Source organism: Macrosteles quadrilineatus, unplaced genomic scaffold, assembly GCF_028750875.1.
Source record: "Macrosteles quadrilineatus isolate MER2022 unplaced genomic scaffold, UCM_ALF_1.0 Scaffold_9__3_contigs__length_116548681, whole genome shotgun sequence".
Taxonomy (NCBI): Eukaryota; Metazoa; Arthropoda; class Insecta; order Hemiptera; family Cicadellidae; genus Macrosteles; species Macrosteles quadrilineatus.
In genome coordinates, this window is record NW_026542602.1 from 72,817,706 (window position 1) to 72,842,932 (window position 25,227).

The 25,227-nt window shown below is 33.4% G+C and overlaps 1 protein-coding gene across 4 annotated transcripts in view; it reads left to right on the forward strand.

Moving 5' to 3' along the window:
• The window catches only part of LOC129002853 (gonadotropin-releasing hormone receptor), a 125,656-nt gene that overhangs the window by 61,621 nt on the left and 38,808 nt on the right, over window positions 1–25,227 (forward strand). For 3 of the 4 annotated variants that reach the window (XR_008491600.1, XM_054430946.1, XM_054430949.1), the window contains exon 1: window positions 14,888–14,963. The exons of the other annotated variant lie outside the window; for it this stretch is intronic. The gene's annotated coding sequence lies outside the window, so the exon portion shown is untranslated. Of the gene's footprint in view, window positions 1–14,887; window positions 14,964–25,227 lie in introns of those variants that run through there. 4 annotated transcript variants of the gene reach the window in all.

Sequence of the window (25,227 nt, forward strand, 5' to 3'; positions counted from 1 at the left end):
CGTCCAGAAACAGAAAATATTTAGTTGCGTTTAGCAATTGGTTCATACGCGAAAGAGGTTATAAAATGTTATGATAAGTTATTTTCACTTAATATTGAGAGGACAATAGGGTACTATAACTCAAATAATTTAATTATATGGCTTGGTTTAATAATAGCATATCAAGTCAATGATAATAGTCATCCACCCCAGTTTTGGAAACAACCCAAATATGAGGACATTACATGGTAATATCAACTTGTTCTTACAAAACTAATAAATTCCACAATACGCTAGACTAAACGGTACGTTAAGCTTTATCTTAAACCCTCTCTAATAGCAAATCATTTTATTTTTATTTCTTAGCATTCTAGTTTAGATAACGATTAAAAAAAAGTTTTTAATCTACGGTAAAAACAATTAAACAAATAGTAAGAGTTTGATCAAACGAGTCAACATGTCCATGGAAAAAAGGGGGACAGTTAGGTAGTAATAATTGAGCATACAATATTGGGCCTCAATAATTTAAGTAGAAACGACTTAGTCGGGACGTAAAAAAGTCATTGTTTTAAAACTAACCTAACTGTGTATGGTTAATTTACCCAACAAGGTCAAACATAAAGACTTTTTTCTAAAGTGCTATGAAAATTAAAGAGGAGAGCTGTGCAGTTTATGCCATGCACAGCTCTCACAATATTTTCTTCCCCTACACCCCTCCCCCACCACCCTAACATAGTATACGCCACTGCCGTCGTAGCTATTACGACTGCCATCAGTAGGGTAATATGGGTGATCACTTACGTTCTTTTATCCAATTTTCTCTGGTAAAATTTCACTTTCTCTCTCTTTTGTAACTCCAGCCTGTGTTTACAGCACGGTAACCTATTATCATGATGTTATCGTCAGGTTTCCAAAATAGCACGAATATAGTTCATAGCTGAAAGGAGTGTTAACGTGTTTTTGTGAAATTTTTACGGTAGAATCATTAAGAATTAGTATGTCTGTAAATGTTCTTGTATGCAAATAATTTAGGTTTTTTAAAATGTTATGTCATGTTTTGTAAATGTTTGGTTCCATATAGGACTGTATACAGTGTGTTAAGTCCTGAAACTGTAAAATATGTTTCATTCATTAAAATATGTAAAATATAGTCTGTTTACCAACGACCGTTTTTTAAATTAGCTGTTTCAGTTCAGTTCTTAGGATTGAAAAGATTCACTTAACAGCATTGTTGACTTACTTGACAGCATTGTTGTTTTAGTTAAAAACATGGGTAACGGACAAATGGGGTTCAATGATTTAGAGAGAAGAAAAATTTTAATACTTCGGACGTCAACTAATCAGCTGTTTAGAAAAATGTAATTGTTGAGTGGTGACAATTAGTGTTTGGTACAATGATTCATTGTATCACTGTCAGTGGCAATGAGAGGTTATAAATGAAAACATTCATAACTTCTCTTAGAAGTTATGAGTAGTGATCCTTAGTAATTAAAAACTGTCGTTGGTAAAATAGTGTACGAAACTCGCGTAAATATATATCGACTATCATAGAAGTTTTAAGGCACTCTCCAAGGCTAAATTTCGTCGTTAACACTATCTATATTCGATCATAGCGTAAACTACTATTCTAACTATTGTATAAAAAAAGCGGTATACCTATGATACTCATAGAAATTCACCATTTTAGAAGCTGTCATTTAAAACCTCGTAAGGAGGGTGGCCTACGATGATGTTGAAAATCTTAAGGGAAGTATAGGTCGATATGGACATCTAATTTAAGGTCTTGATCAGTAAAAGAAGAAGCCTCAAGCCCGACTTTAAAAGGTTGACTATATTCAAAATGGTAGTTTTAAAATTTTTCTCATTTTTAAATTTTTTTGTTTATGTTTATTGCCACAGTCAATTAGACAAAAATTGTTTACTCGTAAGGATACAAAAGAGTAAAATGTATTTTGGCACACCTACTGTCAACATTTTTGCCCAAAAGTAAAATATAAAAAATCTAAACTAATAACTTTTTGGAAATGTAAACGTAAAAAAATCCGTGACAAGAATCGAGAAGTTAACTCAGTAAAAAATGGATCAAACAATAATTATGAATAAATACCCCGCCGTAGCAAACCTGTTGAATAAGCGAATTTCTAATTGTCTGAATTGATTTTTAAATTAATCTATTTAAATAAAATTAAGTTTAACGAGCACTTAGGTTCGCTGCTTTAAGAAAACTAATTAACTAAGAAAACCACACGTTTTAGTAAAATATTAATAGCTTAGTATAAAATAAATACAGTTGCAAAATTTGATCAAAATATAGCCACAAATAAGCAAACTACAGTTTAATATTTTACAATATTCTCCGTAAGAATAACATGGGAATTTTAAATTTACAATTTTTTTTATTTTACTCTGTTACCAATAACCGTAAAAAAAACACTTGATATACTAAATCATTTTTTTTACCCGATTTTTACCCCATAAAACTCCTCGTAAAACCCCTTTCCCATGGTCCAATCATGCTGGTTCGCCAACCCATTGAAGTTTAACCCACCTTGAACCTTTAAACCAAATTTGATCAAAATCGCACAGTAATTACTCGAGTTATCACGTTTCTCGGACGCATATAAAACTCTATATAAACATATATACATTTTTTTACGAATGTTGTTTTTGGCCTATGGGGACATCAAAACGAAAATGAAAATCGGTCCCGGGTCTAGGTCTTACCGTGCCACCTACGGTAATAGCTACTTCCCTATAGGGAAATTCGCTAAAGTCAAGTAATAGCGGACACGTATTTAAAATTATGGTTAAATACAACTCAATGAGGGTTCCCTCTTAGGAGAGTGTGTATCAAAAAATAATATTTTGTTAGGAGTTTTAACTAGATATTTCATTGAAGGATGCAGATGATAGGTTTCAGACAGGCTTACGGGTATCAGGTTACTTAAAAGTATGTTTTCTTTATAAAAGCTATATTTTTAGAAAAACTATATCCTTTTACCGTAGGTGGCACGGTAAGACCTAGACCCGGGACCGATTTACTTTTTCATTTTGATGTCCCCAGAGGCCAAAAACACTAGGTATTCGTTCAAATTTTTATATATGTATATATATATATATATATTATTTTCTTGCATTTGATTTGATTGTTAAATTAAAACTTAAAAATAAAGAACTGTTTTCCCTGCTTGAAAACACTTAGACATATTAAACAATTAGATTTGATTTGATATACGTCCGTGAACGCGATAACTTGAGTAATTTTTGTCCGATTTTGATGAAATTTGGTTTAAAGGTGTAAAGCGGGATAAACTTGAATGAGTTCGCGAACCAGCACGATCGGACCATGGGAACGGGGCTTTACGGGGGGTTTTATGGGGTAAAAATTGGTTTTTCTCACTTTTGACCCTCAAAACACAAAATTTCCCAATTTCTCTTTAGACCTTTTTAAAGAGCTTAAAAAAACAAATAATTTAGTATATAAAAGTATTTTTGTTCGATTATTAGTAACGGATAAAATTAAAAAAATTGTAAGTTTAAAATTCCCATGTTATTCTTATGGAGAATATTGTCAAATGTTGTAGTTTGCTTGTTTATGAATATATTTTGATCAAACTTGGCAAATTTATTTATTTTGTACTAAGCTATCAATATTTTACTCAAAAACACACTTTATTAGTCTCCTTGTAGCAGCAAACCTAGGTACTCGTTAAACCTAATGTTATTAAAATATATTTAACTGAAAATCAATTCAGACAAATGGAAATTCGCTTAGTCGGCAGGTTTGCTGCGGCGGGGGTATTTTTAAATTACTCCGTTCTATTCTTATTAAAACCATTATTTTAATAAAATAAAATCACATTCCTAATATAGAATTTGAATATTATCAATAATCAAATTCTCAACCAAAATACCAGTTAAATTTTAGGTTCAGAAAAAAAGTAATGTCTTCCAAGCTGTACTCACTAAATCGTACTGTACGAGTCTAAAACTACTGCACTTTGATTTGAATGTTAACACTCTGCCCGAAGCCATCTTTCTCAAGTGAGCAGAACAAAGTTAACCTGCCTTTTGAGACCCCTCTCACGTTTTGCCAGTCTAAGAAGAGCCTTTGCATGATAATTTTTTCACTAATGTCTGATATGCAATTTGTACTTCTACGATATATTAGTTAGGCCTACTTATTAGTTATTCTGTCATGGTTATCTAATTGATTTAAAATAACACGTTCCAGCCAAATCTTCTAAATTAAAACTTAAAAATAAAGAACTGTTTTCCCTGCTTGAAAACACTTAGACATATTAAACAATTAGTTTGGATGTTGGAAATTTTGTTCATGTAAACATTTTTGGGAAACGTGTGATATTAAGTATGCAACAAAAACACAATTTTCTTGAAGAATATTGTTTCATTATCCTACTCAGCACTGTGTTGGATTGTAGCGGAAATAAAAACAATATATATAGATTGTCTGTAATTAGTGTTAACTTCATTTTAGTTAGATATATTACTCGTGACTAACTTATGCACTGTTATAAATTTTACAACTACTAATTAATTGAATGATATTTTGTGTACATTGATGCGTGGAGTAATGTTTGTTTTTTGTTCAACGGGTGCAGTCCAGTTAAAATATATGGACCAACCTCTAAAAAATCAAAGTTTTGAAACTTTGCACAAAATTGGATTTTATTTCTAGGTACCTAGGGAATATTAAACAAAAAATCCCCATAAATATGAGGTGAGCTCGAGCGGCAATTAGCGAAAATCGGGCCCATTATTTGGTTTTTGGCTAAAATCTCGAGAACCGTTGATCGGAGTTAAAAGTGACTGTGTACCAAATGAAAGATCATTAAATATTCAACAACAATGGTACGTACACATTTATTTTATTCCTAAGGGTTACCAAGTTATGGGGCACTAAAATATGGTGTTTTTTTTTTACTGTCGGGGTGCGACCAAAGGTGCAAACTAAAGTACTGTAATCTATGGGCTACCTACCGTAGCTTTTTACCCGGATTTTTAGCACCCTATAACTCGGTAACCATTGTTATAAAATACTATTGTTACAAGTTAAATAGAATGAAATGAAAAGAATACTTTACTGGAAGAAACTTTTATGATGTACTAAATTGGTCAAACTTATTTACTGAATAATTAATGAACAACAGAAAACCATATGTAAAACAAAAACATTTGAATTCTCATAAGGAAGTCAAAGAGTACTAAATATAATAAACATAGTCCAATAGTTATTATATGCAACACTCCCCCTACTCAAGGCTTCCTTAGAGACTTCATAGGAACGTTAAGCCAGTCCAATTTTCTGTCTTAAAACCTTCAATCTTGGTCCAAGAAGAGGTTTTGTAAACAAATCAGCTAGTTGTTCACTTGTGTCAATTTTCTTCACTTCAAGGTTTCCTGCTGTCACTTGTTCTCGAATGAAAAAGTGTTTTATTTCAATGTGTTTCGTTCTTCTGTGATGCTCTGGATTCTGTGCTAGACATATAGCAGCTTCATTGTCTACGAAGATCACAGGTGTACCTTTAAGTTCAGTTAATGAACTTAGTAATCGCTTTAACCAAATTGCATCCCTGGCCGCCTCACTGGCAGCTACTATCTCTGCTCCCGTAGTGGAAAGTTGAACAGAAGGCTGTCGTTGGCTGATCCATGATATCGCTCCACCTGCGTACAGAGTCAGTAGTCCTGTTGTCGATCTCCTGGTTTCATGGTCACCACCAAAGTCTGAATCACTGTAGCAATTAAGAACGCCACTTCCAATGTGCTTCTTGTACACGATTCCACAATCTTTAGTACCCTGAAGATATCTGAGTATTCTCTTCACTCGACACCAATCATTTATTGTAGGATTTTCTAGGCTTCTGGAGACGACACTCACTGCGTACGCTATGTCCGGTCTGGTACTAACCATGAGGTACATAAGAGCTCCAACAGCTTCTCGATACGGAAAAGACGTCTCATCTGTTCTTTTGTCTTCCTGTTCAGATTTTACTATAGGTGTTGGTGCTGATCTGCAGTTTTCCATGTTGAATCTTTCCAAAATTCTTGAAACATATCCTCCTTGACTTAATTTGATATTTTCACCAGATTTGGAAATCTCCAATCCTAAAAAATAATCTGCTGGTTTTGACTTGATTTTAAATTCTTTTTTCAATTCTACTAGGAATGAATTTAAGTCTTCATCATGAGTTGAAGCAATGAGTCCATCATCAACATATAGAACAACGATTAACTTATGTCCATTGTTGTTACGGATAAAAAGACATGGATCATCATCACTCTTTTTCAGTCCCAGTTTTGTTAGGACCATTCCAACTCTCTCGTTCCAGCATCTTGGTGCTTGTTTCAAACCATACAAACTTCTATTAAGCTTGCAGACGTGATTACTGTTATCACTGAATCCTTCTGGTTGATGCATATAAATTTCTTCATTTATTTTGCCGTACAAAAAGGCAGTAGACACATCAAATTGTGTGAGTTTCATTCCTTCATTAGCAGCTACTGCGATAACACTTCTGATTGTTGGCATTTTTGCTACTGGACTAAAGGTTTGATTATAATCAATTCCTTTCTTCTGTGCAAATCCCTTGACTACTAGACGGGCTTTGTATCTCTCTATGGATCCATCGGCATTTGTTTTTACTTTGTATACCCATTTACAAGGTATGGCTTTGTGACCTTTGGGTAGTTCAGTAAGTGTCCACACTTCATTCATGTGAAGTGAGTTAATCTCATCTTCCATTGCTTTTTGCCATTGCAGATGATCTTCACAGTTCGATGCCTCCATGTATGTATTAGGTTCATAATGTGTGTTCCCCATAACAGCACTCATCACAAAATCTTCAAAACGAATGGGCTGCCGTACCATAGCTCTATCTCGAAGTTGGCGCGTTTGCACAACGTTTTCTTCATGTTGTTCTGCTTCCTCGTCTGTCAATTTATCATCTTCCGATTCATCTTCAGGAAAAGGAATGGGAACATTTTCTACTACAGGGGCTGAACAGTTCTCATCTTTTTCTTCATCGGGGACTTTGTCTTCTGAAGATATAGGCCTATTTACTATGGATTCACTAATAGGCTCTTTCAAAAATTTTACATCCCTGGACCGAATGACAGTACATTTCCATGAATTCCAGAGACGATATCCATCATTACCCTCATATCCAATAAGTTTGCATTTCATCGCTTTCTTGTCAAACTTACGTCTTCTCTGCTTTGGAACGTGGACAAAACAATCTGTCCCGATAACTCGTAAGTGTTCTATTGCAGGTCTTTTTCTAAACCATGATTCATATGGAGTCTTTCCGGCAACTGATGACTTAGCAGTTATGTTCAAAATATAGGCTGCAGTGTTTATCAATTCAGCCCACAAGCCTTGAGGCAGATCACCGTGAGCATGCATCATTGACCTTGCACATTCAACTATGGTCCGATTTTCTCTCTCTGTAGATCCATTCTGTTGTGGTGTGTATGGCATTGTGATCAACTGTTGTATTCCATTCACTTGAAGGACTCGTCTAATACTTTCATTGTCGAATTCACCTCCTCCATCACATCTCAACTTACATATTACATGGCCTGTGACTTTGACTTCTGCAAGAAACTGCTTCAGCTTCTCTACAACTTGAGATTTTGTCTTCATAAAATAAACACTGCGGTAGCGAGTAAAGTCATCCTTGAACAATACAAAGTACTTTGAACCTCCAATCGACTCAAAGAAAGGTCCACAAACATCAGAGTGAACGATTTCACCAGGTACTGAAGCTCTGTGTTCATCTCTGCTTCTGAATTGTGATCTGTGCATCTTTCCATAAGCACAACCTTCACATACCTCATTGTCAAGCTTGAGATTAAGGTTCAGTTCTCTCGTTGCAAATTCTTGTACATGAGTTTTGCTTTGATGTCCTAGTCGTTCATGAAGTAATTGTAACTGATTAACAGTTGGAACTCCTTCCATAACAGCCATGAGGTCTACTGATTTTCTTACTGCTAATTTAAACAAGCCTCCGCCTTGACTTCTATGTCCTTTGATGAGTGGTTTACCATTTCTATCAAACAAAGTGCAATCCTTGGATGTCGATACAAATTTACTATTTACATTTAAATCTTGAGCAGCGGTTACTGAAAATAGGTTTGCGAAAATACCAGGTACATACCATACATTGGTTAGTTTTACTGAATTCCAAATACCATCCAAATTTGCTTCCATGCAAATTGTTCCTCTACCAATAGCACTTGTCTGTTGTCCATTTGCCATTGTAACTGCATGAGGTAACTCAAATTGTTCTAAGTCAGTAAACATTTCCCTACAATGTGTAACATGGTTGGTAGCACCACTGTCCACGTACCAATCATGTGATACGGTAGTATTCTGGGTTTGAAAAACACAATTACTTAATATGGTTAGTGCTGCTTGTTTGGATTCTTTTTCCAAGCTTTTCTTTTCAGGTTTTCTTTCAGGTTTTCCATCCGCTATCCATTTCTGACACTCTTGCAACCAATGTCCTTTCTTGTGACAATAGTGACATGGAAACTTTTTCTTTTTATCATTGTGCTTGCTGTTTTTCTGTAGACCTACTAAGTTACCTTTGGCTTCATTAGATCTATTGACTGCCATTAAAGCTGTATCTTCTTTCTCTTTTTCCTTTGAGGTCAACTTTCTTGCTTCTGTACACAGCCAATTTGTAAGATTGTCAAGGTTTCTCGCTTTATCCTTGTGAATCATTAACCAAGTTGTCTGAAAGTTGGAATATTCTGCTGGTAGGATTTCAAAAATCTTGCAAATCAACAATATCTGAGGTAAACTATCTTCTTTCTTGTCTTGGATTTTCTTAATTTCTTCTTGAAGCTTTACCCATAATGACTTGATTGCAGATAGGTTCCCAGCCATATCCAAGTGTTGATCCCATTTGTAGGTGAAGAACAGAGAGCATATATCATAGGCTTTATTTTCCTCTATTTCCGCAAATAGATTATGCAGCTCCTTCCAAACCTCATCTGGTTTTTCTAGGTTTCTTACCTGAGCTCTTACTTCCTTACTTAATGAAGATGCTAACATAAACATTACTTCTGACTGTGTTTTGTTATACTTATCCATCTTCATTTTGTATTCTTTCATTTCTGCAGCTTGTGTTTCATCTTTAGGTTTCTCTGGCAATTCCATTTTACCAGAAATGGCTTCGTATGCATCTGGGATTCCTTTAAGCCTAATTTGCATGAGATATTTCCAATCATCCCAGTTGTCCTTTCCATGCAGCAATTCCATTTTCTGCATAACAAATTCCATACTAAAGATTTTATCTCAAGCAATAAATTATTCTATTTAAAACCTGTAACACACAATATAAGGGTGTCTGGACCCATAACCTGTTATAAAATACTATTGTTACAAGTTAAATAGAATGAAATGAAAAGAATACTTTACTGGAAGAAACTTTTATGATGTACTAAATTGGTCAAACTTATTTACTGAATAATTAATGAACAACAGAAAACCATATGTAAAACAAAAACATTTGAATTCTCATAAGGAAGTCAAAGAGTACTAAATATAATAAACATAGTCCAATAGTTATTATATGCAACAACCATTAGGATAAAATAAATTGTTAGTATATTTTTTGTTAAAAATTTAAATGATATTTCATTTGGTACACATTCACTTTTAACTCCGACAACGGTTCTCAAGATTTTAGCGAAAACCCCATTCGCTTCGTATTTATGGGGACTTTTGGTATAATCATCCCTAGGTACCTAGAAATAGGTGTGCAAAGTTTCAAAACTTTCGGATTTTTTCGGAGGTTAATACTTTTCTTGGCCTAGTGTAGTTTTCACCATTAAGTGAAGTATAGCAACTTTTCTATGTATATATGCTTATCATTTATGTAGTTATTATTATATATCTATTGTAAAGCTACCTCACCTTACAACGGATATCTTTATGTTGACCTTAAACTAAAGAAAAAGCAGTTAATTAGAAAAATGGCATCTTGGTATATCTGCGAAATATTTAGCCTATCTACTATCCAACAAATCCTATTTATGGCAAACATTGGGACATACTATTGGTGAAAAAAGACTTAGAGTGCTGTTGGATAATTTAAATTCACCGGTTGAACTATCAAAGTAGTCTTAAAATACCCTGTGCAGTAAAAGTTGATAGTCATGTTATTGACTGAGGATATGACGTCACACACATGTACTTGCATACAACTTAGTGTATTGTAACGGTGAAGGTATGTGGTGTATAAATTCGTTTGCCAGTAGAGCTTTGAGAGTATGGATAAAGGATCAAGTTATTGGTTATAATAGTCTTTAGGGTTATAATATCTCATTAAACATGCTTGGATTGTTGCATACATAGAATAAATTTCGAGTAATTACAGTTGGGGTTTTAACTAATTTTCTCTGTTAGAAACTAAGAGTCTACTTTTTTCACTGATAGTTAATACAAATTCGTTCCAAAAAGTATTAATATTTAAATTTAAAAAAAAATCAACAGTGTGGTGTTTAACTTTACAAAACAATGTCAGTGTCATAATTTCATGCTTATGTTTATCACTGATTTTACTTCTCCCTACACCTGAAAAATCTAAATAATATGATCAAAACCTGTGTCAGTTTGAATCTACTTATTTCATTAGTTTGTATGGTAATTAAAATATATATTATTTAATGTAATGCAAACTTATGATGTTTATATAAATTTTGTTGTAACGAGTTATTTAATAATAAACATTATGTTCTATACTTGGTTTCCTCTTCAAGGTTGGGATAAGTCGACTTCCTTGTTCCTACTGTGTATCACTATCAATCTAAACTAACTTAAACTAATCTGCGTATTTCAACCAAAAAACGGGTAGTTAAGAAGTACTTTGAATAGTGTTTTATTATATCAAAAAGATCACTAAACTTGTCAAGTATAAATAAACCCTGTCTTTGTTAACTGAGGGAAATAAATTTTCAGGTGGAGACTGTAAGTTACCTCATTTTACGAAACAATGGAAAGAATTTCATGTAAGGATTCATCCTAAAGACATGTGTCGTACGCACTTCGGCAGTAAATCTATAGACCCCTTCCATAATTCCATCACACTTCAAACACAGCATTGGATTTCATTTGACAACATAATTTAAACATTGTTTATAGCCTTGTGGCTCTCTTGAATAAATACACCAAATCACTTAAATACAAATACTGCATTATCATTGTAGTGGTAAAATATAAACAATTTACCGTCATTAGAAGAAAAATTCTTCTTTTTAGCGGATTTCCCTATAGGAAAGTAGCTATTATCGTAGTTCTCATGCTGAGAACATGCCCGAGACAGATTTACTTTATCATTTTGATGCCCCCAGAGGCCAAAAACACTATTCGTTTAAATCTTTGTATATGTATTAATGGCTAAAAATTGGGTTTTCTCATTTTTACCCTTAAAACACAAAATTAATAAATTTTTCTCCTGACCTTTTTAAAGAGCTTAAAAAATTATTTAGTATAACAAAGTGTTTTTGTACGGTTATTGGTAACGGAATAAATTTTAAAAATGCATTTAAAATTACCATGTTATTCTTTAGGAGAATATTGTAAAATTATATATATAGATGTTGTAGTTTGATTCTTTTTAGATATATTTTGATCGAACTTGGCAGATTCATTATTTTTATACTAAGCTATTAATACTTTAATAAAAACAAACTTTATTAGTTTCCCTGTTGCAGCAAACCTAGGTACTCGTTAAACATAAATGTTGATAAATCAGGCAAATGGAAATTCGCTTAGTCGGCAGGTTTGCTGCAGTAGGGGTGTTAAGGCTTCGAATTATCTAAAAAGTACTGATTTTTGAGCTTAGCTAATGTATAAACAAAAGGTGTTATTTATAACAGTTAAATGAATCTTTGAATACGATTCTTGTAAAAATATTTTCAATGATTTAAACCTCAAAATGGTAGGAGTGTTGCGGTATATTATTATAGTATTTCAGGATGCTAAGCAAATTTTAAATGCTAAATAAATAATCTACAAATAAATATTAAATACATTTCTAAAATATTACTAAATTCCAAGTAAAGACTGATAGTTACACCAAACAAAATTGTAGTAAGAGGTCAAAAAGTTTAATACAATCCAAATATAAAACTTTATTCTACGTGAATACTAGATTATCATCGTCATTAACTTCACCTCAAAGGTTACAAAAAAAAATTGTTTTACTAAATTAAATTAAATGTGTTAATTTATTCAATCAAACGTAACATAACACATGGCGATTAAGCAATTTTAGATTGGATTTTGTGGTAGTCATGGATAAATTTGAAAATCTACTTTAGCTAACAGGGTCTTATCACTTGAATGTGGTAACTGTAAAGTTGGTCAGGATTTGTCCACTGACAATAGAGTGTTATCAGGTGTTTCTCTGATATCACGTATACAATGTCAACAAACCATTGTATCTCGGACTCAGGCTAACTAACTCATTGTAGCGCTGGTTTTATGATGATAACATATTCCTTCTCTAGTAAAATATTAATATCTTAGTAAAACGATTCGTTACCGATATTACTACTGTATACGTATAAAATACTATCAGAGTACCAAGATAACATATGTTTATTTTTATCGTGCTTATTGCCGTGTAAATTATGCTTTGTTGATTTTTGAACGCGAAATAATAAAATATAGTTTTTTATTAATTAACGAAATTCTTATATATCCACAGTTCGTTTGTTGTTATATTTTAATTGTATGGCTTAGTCTCATCAGACTTCATTTTCTTCAGAATGTTTTTATTTTAATTAATTTATCTAATCCTCACGTATCTTTCTATTGAAAAAGCCTCTGTAATAACGTTCCGAAACTCAAGTACTAAAATTGTAAAAAATTGTATGTCTTATTTTTTTTATTGTTCAATTGTACAAAAATTAGAGTTACAAATATATAAGACAAAATTTTCTATTTTGAATATCAAGCGAGATATGGAGCTTGAAAGTAGTAATTTTTTTTCAACTTTGGTACCAATTTACAGGGAGAATGGGTAATGCGATTATTATCTTATTTTTCCTCACTTGAATGCCAATTTTAGTGAGAATCGCATTACCCATTATCTCTGTGAATTGGTACCAAAGATGAAAAATTTACTACTTTCAAGCTCCAAATCTCGCTTAGTATTCAAAATTTAAAAAAAAGTTCTATTATATTTGTATCTCTAATTTTTAGTACAATTGAACAGAAACAAAAAAAATCAGACATGAAAATTTTCGACCAAACCCCCTTAAAAAGTAAACTTTGACTACACAATATATAAGTTCAAAACTTATATTAGTTTGGTTTTATTTTATCACGTACATTGAGTAACTCAGAAACACATATGAAGACTGCATGAAATCAGATATTGGAGCTTTTAGAGGTCATAATGTAACACATAAACGTAAACCCGGTCATATGAACGCTACTGTTCCATTATCATCCTATCTCATCGACATTTATTTGTTTCCTTGTAGTTTGCATTGTAACTTTGGCTTCAATGTAACATTTCACTTAACCTAAATGTCACTGAAGTTTACCCCACGTGGCAGAACGTTTCCTTTATACAGTAAACCCTTAAGTCGGCAATTTATTGAAACGTTTGCTTGCAACAATTATTAAATAGAACAAACCACTTGACCTAAAAGCAAGCTTGGTGGAATTCGTAAACTAAACTCAATTCTGTCTTGTAATGTTTTACTCATATCATGACTCTCCTCTATGAGGAGCCTAATGTATGATCATACATCAAAATGTATTGGTTTACCTAAACGCTAAATTTAATTTCAACACATATCCATAATACATTTTATCCTTATAGCTTACAATGTAATATAAACTTCATTTGAAAATTACACAAAACTCTTCATACATCAGTACCTCTTAAATGATATAGTGTTGCTTATAAGATATTGATGTGTTACTTAATTCAGTTACTACCTTTAATTTGAAATACAAACTAAATAACTTCTTGATGATGCTGATCATTTACGTGTTATTAAATTACCTGAAAGTACAAAAATACGTCAAATAACACTTGTAATGATATTTTTACACTTATACCGTTTACTCACATGAAGATATATATATACAATATGGTAGGCCTAAGTGGTAATAAATTTCGATTGGACTCCAATCATCATCAGACCCAATATTCGAAACATTCCCTTTTCGGTCTGATGATTATTAAAGAGTCTAATCGAAATCGATCACCACTTATCATCTTTTATATGTATTTGCCACCTTGTGAGTAAACGGCACAGGTGTAAATATATTATTACAAGTGTTATTTGTTGTTCAAAGGTTTCTTGCGGACATTTTCGATCACGATTGTAAAAAACAATACACAACGTTTCGGGATCTGGAATCTGATCTCGTCCTCAAGTGAAAAAAAAACTTAACTAACACATTACAACTAACAATACACAAACGCCCAAAGTTGGAATACACTACAGAGGGCAGCAGTAAAAAAATATGCAATGTGATGGAAAATGTCCGCAATAAACCTTTGAACAACATTAACTCACCATCACCAAAAATTAAATTCAAACAAAGAAGTGTTATTTGATGCATTTTTGTACTTTCAAATACAAATTTGCACCAAATACCTTACTTTTACGAAGTATCTCACAGTGATCCAAGTGACATCACTAAATATGTATAAATCTCTAGTGTCGCTGCAACATCACTAATAAACATCCAGAATATAAATAATAACAACCTGTTTAACGCGACTGGTCAGTGATGGCTATTTAATTCCAAATTCCTCGTCGCAGCGGCCTAACCTTGGCGGGGTGTGGGGTAGACCAACTAGTTGTGGCTCAGGCTTCAGTCAGTTGGCAACTTGGCAGTCCGAGCGGGCCACGCGGTCTGGCGGGAACTACATACGATCAGCTGATTGTTTCTCATCTGCAGACGTACAGGATTACCACAGCTTTGGGTAAATATTTTGGCGATATTTATTTATTTTCTAATTTTAATTTATATAATTTTTAAATGTTTGATATTAATTGTTTAACATAGTAATGGTTATAAAGACCCCGATTATTGGTATTTTTTTTCTTTGTAGTTTTGTCTTATTAACATTTTTATTTTTTAGTCAAATAATTTTCTGAAAGTGGAGTTGTCTGTTTTACTATAGGTAAGACATATTTTCATCCTTGTGACATTCGAATTTTGGTTTAGTAAGGTTTTATATAATATCTATTATAGATGCATTTGTTTAAATAGTTGTGCTTCAATCTTAAATTATATTACATGTTGTGTTCCTCAAGTCATTGGCCGTCGTCACATGATTCTATAGCTTAATTTGTACTGCGTGCCACAATAATACAATTAGTTTTGATTTGAAATAATTTATTTTAACAAACCAAAGCTACAACTGTAAGCTAAACGGTATTTTACTTTCAGGCCACTTCCCCAAAGCATCTTATACAAACAGGGAAAATCTATAATATATCCAAAGTTAAACAGTGTGCGTTGGAGGAAATCCATTATCAAAGTTGAAGTTTCTGCAGCTTATATATGCACAAACTTGTGTGTAAACGTGTGCACAAACACATTGCCAGCCTTTGTGTTTAATATATTGTAAGTTATGATACACCCTAATCGAAAGGTTTCCCCAATCTATATATTCATTTGAAACTGTTTTTCTTTGTGACAGCTAATTTGAGAGAACGGCTGGGCGTAGAAACTCGGTAGGGGTGTCTAAAGAAAGGTGTTGGCCTGTAGATGAGCCATCAAAAGAGTCATATAGTATGTTGATATTTGGAGAGTAACCAATCTTGTAATAGGCATTGTAGGTAGGTCTACATTGGATTTAGAACGCAGGGTTTCTGTCATGAAAGCACAAGTTCAAATCCCAATAATCACCAATTACTGTAGGCACGTGATAACTAGGTAGCCCGGAGGCAGCCTTAACCTGTAGTTATATATTTACAACATATATTATTTTATTATTTACTAACATATATTTTTTGTGTCCAGAGGACGAAAACATCAGATAATGAATGATTTATGAAATATATAGAAACTCATTAACTAAAATGCATACGACAATCTTGATATTGTGTTTTTTAAACTAAACAATAGCCAATAGATTTACCAATTACGAAAATGAAATACAAAAAAATGCCACAGCTATTTGAAACATTGGAGGACGAGAATTACATCCTTGATTAGTGTTGAACAGTTCGAATCAACGTTGCAAAGTTACAATACAATGCAACTAAACTATTGAATAGGACAGGTTTGAACATTGGGTATTCAGGTCGTCAGACAAGTTGTCGACTCGTCCCTTGTTGTTGGTTGGAAAATCAGCTGATTATTTGGAATTTACCGCGAACAAATTGTGAACTTCTCAAAGCAGCTTTTTTTCTTGGCAGATTATTCCGTTATAATCATATGCTTGCTTATCAAAGTTATAGTTTTACGTCTTTTAACTTCCATATTACACTCCCTAAATGTAGGAATATTTTATTAAAGTAATTTATTAACTACAATTAATTATCTTCTTTCGCTGAAAGTGTAATAGGATGTAAAAATACTATAATGCCCTAAATGGATGGTCCTGATTGCCATGTTTAATTTTATACGCAATATAATTTACGGTAAATTCAAGAAAATAATAGATTATCGGTATAGTGTTAAGTGTCCAACATTAAATAAAGGGCATTAATAAGGGGCTCTGTAACTCTTTTCCGTATGTGCCTTTTCCCTTCAATATCCCTTCTTCACCCATCCTACTTAACTTATTCTTACGGTTCGGGGGTTATTTTAAATCTTATTGGCACTATACATTGTAACCTTGTTTGTTCATTGCACCTTTGTACAAAAATATGAATAAAGAATATGAATATGATCTAGCGGAGGGCCAATGGTAACTACAGAGGTAATTTCATTACCTAGAGCTTCCCTCTCGTTCTAGCTTTTATTTATTTCTAAAGTTCACTTTAAATATCCACTGGTACTGGCCAACTTTCTTCACAACGTGTTTTAGCAAGAATTATAATTTAATCTCAGCTTATCCTTCAGTTTAATATTTAACCACAGGCAGATAGTAATCAAGAGACGAAAAAGTTCATGAAAATTGATTTTTAATAGCCTGGTCTACTTTTGGTGATAAATTTACCCAGAGTAAGGTAGGTAAATTACATTCTGTGGCATGGTGGCACATTTACAATCATTCTATTTAATGTAGTAGATTGCCAATAGTAGTATTATTCATCTAGCCTTAAACAACCGTAATCTTTGACGGGTAAAAGGATATTGCATTATTCGGTTTGTCTTGAAAAGTTTTGAACTCTCTTTAAAATTCACGATGGATACCCTTGCAACACTGTATACGTTTACTTATAAAACTCAATGAAACAAAAAGTATGTATCGTATAGTCAAACTAAAGACATGATAACATCAGTTTCCCATCAATTCATCAAATATGACATAAGACGAACACGACCCGTCAGCTGTTCTAGTATCTTTTAATGACATCATTGTTTGTCCGAACCATAAAGTGGAAGCATAAACTTCTCATCCCATTGTAAATTTTGAAGCTCGTTTTTTGTGTCTAGTTCATGTACGGTAACACTGGGCGATAGTATCGATAAAATATTGTTTCTATTATTTTATGGTTAATTTCATGATTTGTGCTTTACGGTTTGGTTAAGTAAAAGGGGACGAGTTATTGTTTATGATTATACTGTATTATTTGGTTAAACGGGGTATTAAATTACTGAAATAACAAGAAACAAAACAAAATATGACCTCTACAGTGCACCGGACAAAACTCACAATAAAATTTGCTTCAACTGTTCCATTAGGATGAGAAATGAACTAAGGGAGTATGTTTTATCTATGGTGAATAACATGTTTGCAAACCATTTCGTTGATTATGGGTATTTGGGTAAAGGAAGGACTTCTAATCACACTGTTGTATGTGAGTTGTGCTTAGATATAAGGCCTTAGAGGCAACCGTAGGTTGTTTAATCATCTATCTATCTATACTATTATAAAAAAGAGGTGGTTGCTGTATGTGTGTATGGGAAAAGTAAACTCGAAAAATACTGGTCGGATTGGGCTGAAATTTGGCATGATGATAGCTCACATTCCCGATTAACATATAGGCATATTCTTATTTCAAAAATCCTTTCGGGCTCCGCCCCAGTGGCTCTGGAGTTTCCAATGTTAACCTTATGAGAAATGGAATTATTGAATCTTAACAGCTGTTTCAATTAAACAAGTTGGTTCTGTTCTATGATGTTCAATAGCATTAAAGTTACAAGGATTACCAACAGGGTGCAGCACTATTATTTCTTTTACATTTATGACAACAGCTAATTTGCAACCAAAAGGTGAGTGAGCGTAGCGAACGAACTTCAACCTGGAGGCGAGTTAGCGTAGCGAACGAGCTAACCTGAAGGCAAGTGAGCGCAGCGAACGAGCTCCAACCTAAAGGTGAGTGAGCGTAGCGAACGAGCTCCAACCTAAAGGTGAGTGAGCGTAGCGAACAAACTTCAACCAGGACGTGATTGAGCCATGCGAACGAGATAATCTTGAAAATTAAGAAGTTAAACGGGGCAAAGCCCGCGGGTTACAGCTAGTTTTAGGATAAGTTCGCGGGTCGTGTTTCTATATAAATAGTTTTAAAATAAATTATTTTTGTTTGGTTAAACTGTTATAGTTTCACAGTATGGAGAGATGCAAATTAAATATGAAAACGTACTCTTGATCCGGGTAGTCACAAAATTGTATTTATCTTCAGCCGATCTATAAGAGTTACAAATGTATGAAGGAGTACAGTACTATTTATTATCCTTTCATTGTGTGTACGATTATTTAGACCAATGAAGATCCAGGTCAGCAGCGATTTCAACGATTCAAGTCACATCTAGTTTTGTTTTATCTGAATCTTAATTAACTAAGAGAGATTGCTAAATTGATAAGGGAGTTAGATTAATAATCTTGACCTTTAAGCTTGGTATACATTTTCTCGCCTCTTATAAAGATTGAAGGTTAAATTAAATTACTATTCTAGTACTATTTCAGTACATCTATATTTTTTGTATTTCTTTGCTATACGTGCACTACAACTAACAATGTCTTATACTTGTATCATCTTTTAAACTTGAGTCAGATTCATAAATTTCTATGTTTTTATCGTTTTACCGCTTACTGTAAAACAGTACACATCGTACCTTGTAATTCCATTATATGCCCCAAATTAATCTGAATTATTGATACATGCTCTGTGGTTTACAATTTCTTTAGCCAGATGTATTTATAAAGGTAATAGGTTCATGCCATTCCCAATGTCATAGCATTGATTGTTGGTTGTATTGATAGTCAAAGGTCATAGTCTGTATTTTACAACGAAAGATATTTTGTATTGGGTTACTTTAAAACGTTATTATTTAGTTTCACTCTTAAATACACAATTTCATACGAAATAATGTTTGATTGTTCTAAATCTTGTTACTAAATAAATATTGATAAGTTATTCAGATTTTTAAAATATAATCAATCCGAAATAGCTCATTTCTATTCTAACGCCATGGTTCTGATTATCATAAAACCTAAACCTCTATTCTATTTTCGTCTTTCAGTTCTATTATGGTACCTTTCGATGGATCGAAGACACCTAAAAATCGTGTATCATGGTTCGCTAACCGGTTTGTCCCTAAACAGTATATCAAGGTCTATTGTTGTCTCAGGTGGGTATACATGTAACATTCAACTTTCAGTGGTCGGATAAGCGCAAAGCGACTCCCACAACAAGGGCGCTGCCGGATAACCGAGAGTAATGACGTCAACGGTGTTTACTTTATTTTCCAAACATTGAAACTGGTTTGTTGACGATATCCAACTCAGAACTTTATTTGTCTTGTGAACTGAAAATTCAAAACCCTTTACGAACATATATTTTAGTGACACAACTTAATTTACTTTTGAAGTTGATAAATATACATTATGTTGTGCATTAGCCAATGTTTGTATCATTTATTCATAAACATAATGAACTTAAAAGTGTCTTCGTAAACATGTTGTGTTATTTGAAATTCAAAAACATTCGTACAAAAGCATGGTAGTAATATTAACATAAATAATTATTAATATTGAATTATGTTTAGTAATATAAAAGTTCTAAATATAAACCAATTTATCATTAAATTTATGACCTCGTACCTTTTTATATTCCCGTATTATTTTGTATTTTAATGTTATTGGAAATTAATATTCACTAGTAAACTTAATATTCACTTGGTCATAATCACTAGCGTATAATTATGGCAATCGGACTAATCTCACCTGTAATCGCGAATTGTCGCATTGTTACAAATATTATATTAGAAAAACTTAATTGTTAATGCTTTTCGGACATTTTTTTTTTTTATACTTTGATGATATACCTCATATGAAATTATTGACCTTATAAGGGATTAAATGGCAGGCTTTATGTTTTCTAATTAAATAACTACAGTAATACCTTATAAACATAGGCAATAGTTAAGTTACAGTAATTAAAAATATATATTAATGAAATATAAAATCTAGTACTATTGATTTTCCCCCAAAAACACTATTTCACTGTTCTTATTTATTGCATAAAGTATTTTAGAGATAAATTAATTCACTGAAACATATTTAAATAATCTCACTATTAATGTTTTAAATGTATATTTTCGTAAAGTTGAGTTGTTGTCCAAACAATCAAATGGTTTAATGTTTTCAAACGCACGTTATACGTTTAGTGTAATGGTATCGGAAAAGCAATAGACCCAGAACAACAAACCAGCATCAGTAATGATTACATGGATGTGTGTAACATGCAATAGTCTGCCTTAATTATAGGTTCAAACTAAAGTGTGGTTGTTGCTAACTAACAAAAGGTATTTAATTGAGACAGTTGTTTACCAAACAGGCTTTTACATGATACGTATCTGCACAAAGAATGCAGTTCTCTCACGTGTTGTAGACTGTTTTTTTTTTCCTTTTTTTTATTAAGTCGAAGTAAAATGCATTATACAGGATTTATTTCTCTCGTATGAGTTGAAAAACTAAATATTGGAAGTAGTTTATTGATATATAAATTATCTATAGACAAGTGCATAATTTAAATTTTTCCTTTTAACGTATTTCTTATATGGGGAGTAAGCTATTACTGTAGGTCTTATGGCCAGGCCTGGGCCCTGACTTTAGAAACTAAACTTAATTCGTTTTGATGTTCTCATAAGCCAAAACACTCTCCGATCGAATGCATATGAATGTGTTAGTACGATAGTTCGAGTAAAAAAGATCCAATTTCAATTAAATTTGGTACAAACATGGAATCCTACGTTTATTGATCGGGTTTGCGAACCAGCATGATCTGAATGTGGAAACGGGTCTTATGGGGGGTTTTAGTGGGTAAAAATTAGGCGTTCTCATTTTTGTCACTCAAAACATAGAATTGGTCAAAAATTAAAAATCCTATGGTATTCATGGAGAATAAGTTAACTGTTGTAGTTGCTTATTTATGTATATATTTTAGCAAATTTATTTATTTCATACTTGGCTATTAGTATTAAGAAACACTCTTGAATTACCTCCCTTTAGTAGCAAACCTACGTACTCATTAAACGTATTATTATAAAATTCCGAAAACATCTGACAGCATCTTAGTGTGGTGAAAACTATTTCTAATAAAATCCTGTAACAATTATTTCAATATAACAGACTGTCAAAATTAATCTTAAACAGGAATAACGTATAATTATTACCAAACCAACCTTATAGCATCGGAAACGTACAAAACCAAAACGCCAAGGCGATATTTTACCGTCACGTTACACAAATATTGACTCATCCGTCGCGTTTCCAACGCAGCTTTTTCAAAACTTCTGTAATAAATCCCTCACTTACAATACAGTATTGGCTGTCTAAGCTGGAGGTTAAGCACATATATTTGCCACCGATCCTTTGTCCCATCCCCATTTGTCACACCTCATGGACACAATTCAAATGTTACTTTATAAGACCGATGATTTACTTGGGCTGCCGCGAAGGATTGGAAATTTAATATCCTTGCTATTCTTCAATGGTGAAATCAATTCATGTGATTTGGTAGATTCAGTCAAATAAGTTTGAGATTTATTGATTCTAACAACGTTTTGAGAGAATAACCTAACTATTATAACACTTGCATAGTCATGATATAACTAGTCCTTTTTATACAAGTCTTATTCAATCATTTTTGCATTCGGTATAGCTACAATATATAATACGTGAAGGCGATTTCTAGAAAACACTACTCCTCCGTTAATAATGGACGGATTTTTACAAACGACGTGTCAAAATAAAGTATCTTTTGTGTAGACGCCCCCTTTCACCAAATCATGTAGTAAAAATCCTCGGGCTTTGCCCCACAGGCCATCAAAGTTGGCGTTTCTCCCATAAGATTAACATGGGGGAATCTAAATATTTGATTGGAAACTTTGTCCCCACTAATTTGAGAGAACGTTTGGGCGTAGAAACTTGGTAGAGGTGTCCAAAGAAAGGTCTTGGTCTGTAGATGAGTTATCAAAAGAAAAACTAAGCAAAATCCCTTAGGACTCGGCCCCAGAAGCCTTAAAAGATCCCTCAACAGAGTTGTTTACATTTTGGCCATGAGAATAATACTTTTTAATGAAACAGCTGTTCATTTTTAAATTGTATTTCAAACAACACATATTTATTGGGAGTTGAATTCAACCAAATAAGTATTTGCAATGTTATTTTCTGATTTTAAAATTTATTTTCTTCTTTATCATGCCATGTTTTGCAATATAACGTTCCATTACGAAATCAGTGGAAAATCCTTTTATCACAGCAATTCTTATTTCTTATTGAACTATCTTATATCTATTGTACGGGTTGGTGTGTGCCTTTTTCGCCACTTTTGCCTACATTTTAACATATTATTCTACAAAATATCAAGTATTTATGTAGAAATATCTGTTCTTATTGTGTCTAATAAAATCCAAACTTAGAAACATTGCCTAAAATGGTACCTATCTTGACAAATTTTTGCACCTGCCTATATTACGGACTTTGGCGCACCGCATTTTTTATATTATTGAAAATAACACGAAATTTTGGCTGTAAAATATGGTACAAAGAGAAAATACAATTTAAGCAGCTACTGTCATGACAGAAAGGTCATATTCCCTTTAAATATCACATAATCCTTTGACTGGGACGGGTGGCGTCGTCCTGTAATCCAGCTACTAGGTCACGAATTGTGGATATTTATAGGAATGCACTGTGGATGCGATACTCCCTGGTGTGGATTAACGTCCGCACGAGTGAGTACTACAACTACCCGCAGTGCTATCCTGATAATTATACCAATTCATAAATACCAATGCAAAAAAAAATTGTTACCAATTCAACTATAAACTGTAGGTCCCTTGGTTGCCATTCGCTGTATTGGCTATTAGTTAACAGCTGTATCCAAGGAATGTCGGCCTTAGTCACTAACAAGACTTCAAGATCGTGCCACTCATCCTACACTCATCTCCATTCATACTTGGCTCACCTACTATGAATGGTCGCCATAAAAAACGTATTAAAGGATTAAAGTATTTATCATATACGTTGATTAACAATATGTAAACGTCAATATATACGTAACAGCCATTTTACAGTATTTTTGCTTTTTGGAAATGTTCCATTGCTATGTCATTTGCATTATTTATTGCCAATGAAGCCGCCAAGATCATATGAACTAGGAGGCCCCTAACAGTTCAAGAATAAAAGCCAACTTTACTTCATGCATTCCACTACACCTAACATTCCGTAGAGAGATTGTATTGACAACTTTATGTTATTGATAAGGCCGAGACAACTAACTGACATCCCCCATGTCAAGGAATTCCAGCTTTATCAGTAACCCCATAGTCAATTTCTCAAAACTATGCTAGAGGGTTCATTCATTGGCACAGAAGTACGATATGAACTGACGCGACGTGACGAAGGAAAATCAAACTTACACTGTAACGGATATAACTCCCTTTGAAGTTAGAACGTGTCTTCTCAACAAACATATATTTTTTCTCAAACACTGATGAAGTCGCGGAAGTGTTTAACTACAAGATCCACCAATACGATTTAAATACTATTTAAAGGTTCTACCAAAGGAAGAGATACCATATAACATACTTATAATAACTCCGATGACGTACAGGATAGGAAATATTTTAATCATTGAATGAACAACCAAATTTGGCAACTAACGCAATATTGTAATTTTTTACACTTATTACTCTTTGAACAATGTTAAATGCTCAAAATATGTATATTTTACCCAATGCATCGCAGTTAGATGAATTAACGTAAGCCTTGAAAGTAACCGTCGATTTCGACGGGTTTCCCCTAGTACTATTAATATTCATTTGAGATGGAGAACACTTAGGTGCGTAGTTTATCCCAAATACGAGTGAAGGATGAGGTAGAATGGAGTGTGATGCCTTGTGTAGCTTTTTTACTGTAGACCATAGTCAAAAAGAAATAAATATAGACTGTCAGCCCTGCTACGGTTACCTTAGGTTCTGGCGCACACCGCTTGGAGCGCCGTGTAGTTACGTAGCGCAGCTGTGTGTAACCACAGCACAGCTGACGGTCGATAAGTAATTCTTCTTGTCTATGCTAAGACCAGGATTACGTGCCGGAAGCGACCGTGCCAGAAGCGACCCAGCTAAAATCGTGCCAGAAGCGACCCTGGTAGTAGCGTGAGTGCCACTAGCGACCCATTGTTTGATAAAGGGTTTTACAATGTTTTGTTGAAATCGGTGTTAATGGCTTATAAACAAATCCTATTCTTGTTATCTATACTTATAAAAGGCAAAGCCCTCACTGACACACTCACTCACTCACTCATCACTAATTCTCCCACTTCCCATTTACCTAGGAGGCTGAAATTTGGCACACCGATTCTTTTGGTATTAAATAGGAAAACTAAGTTGTTTTTATTCTGATCGGACCCTCGGGCTCCGCCCCAGTGGCTCTGGAGTTTCCCATGTTAACCTTATGATTTTTCATATTTAAAAGGAATTAATGAATCTTATCAGCTGTTTCAATTAAACAAGTTGGTTCTGTTCTATGATGTTCAATAGCATTAAAGTTACAAGGATTACCAACAGGGTGCAGCACTATTATTTTTTTTTTAATTTATGACAACAGCTAATTTGCA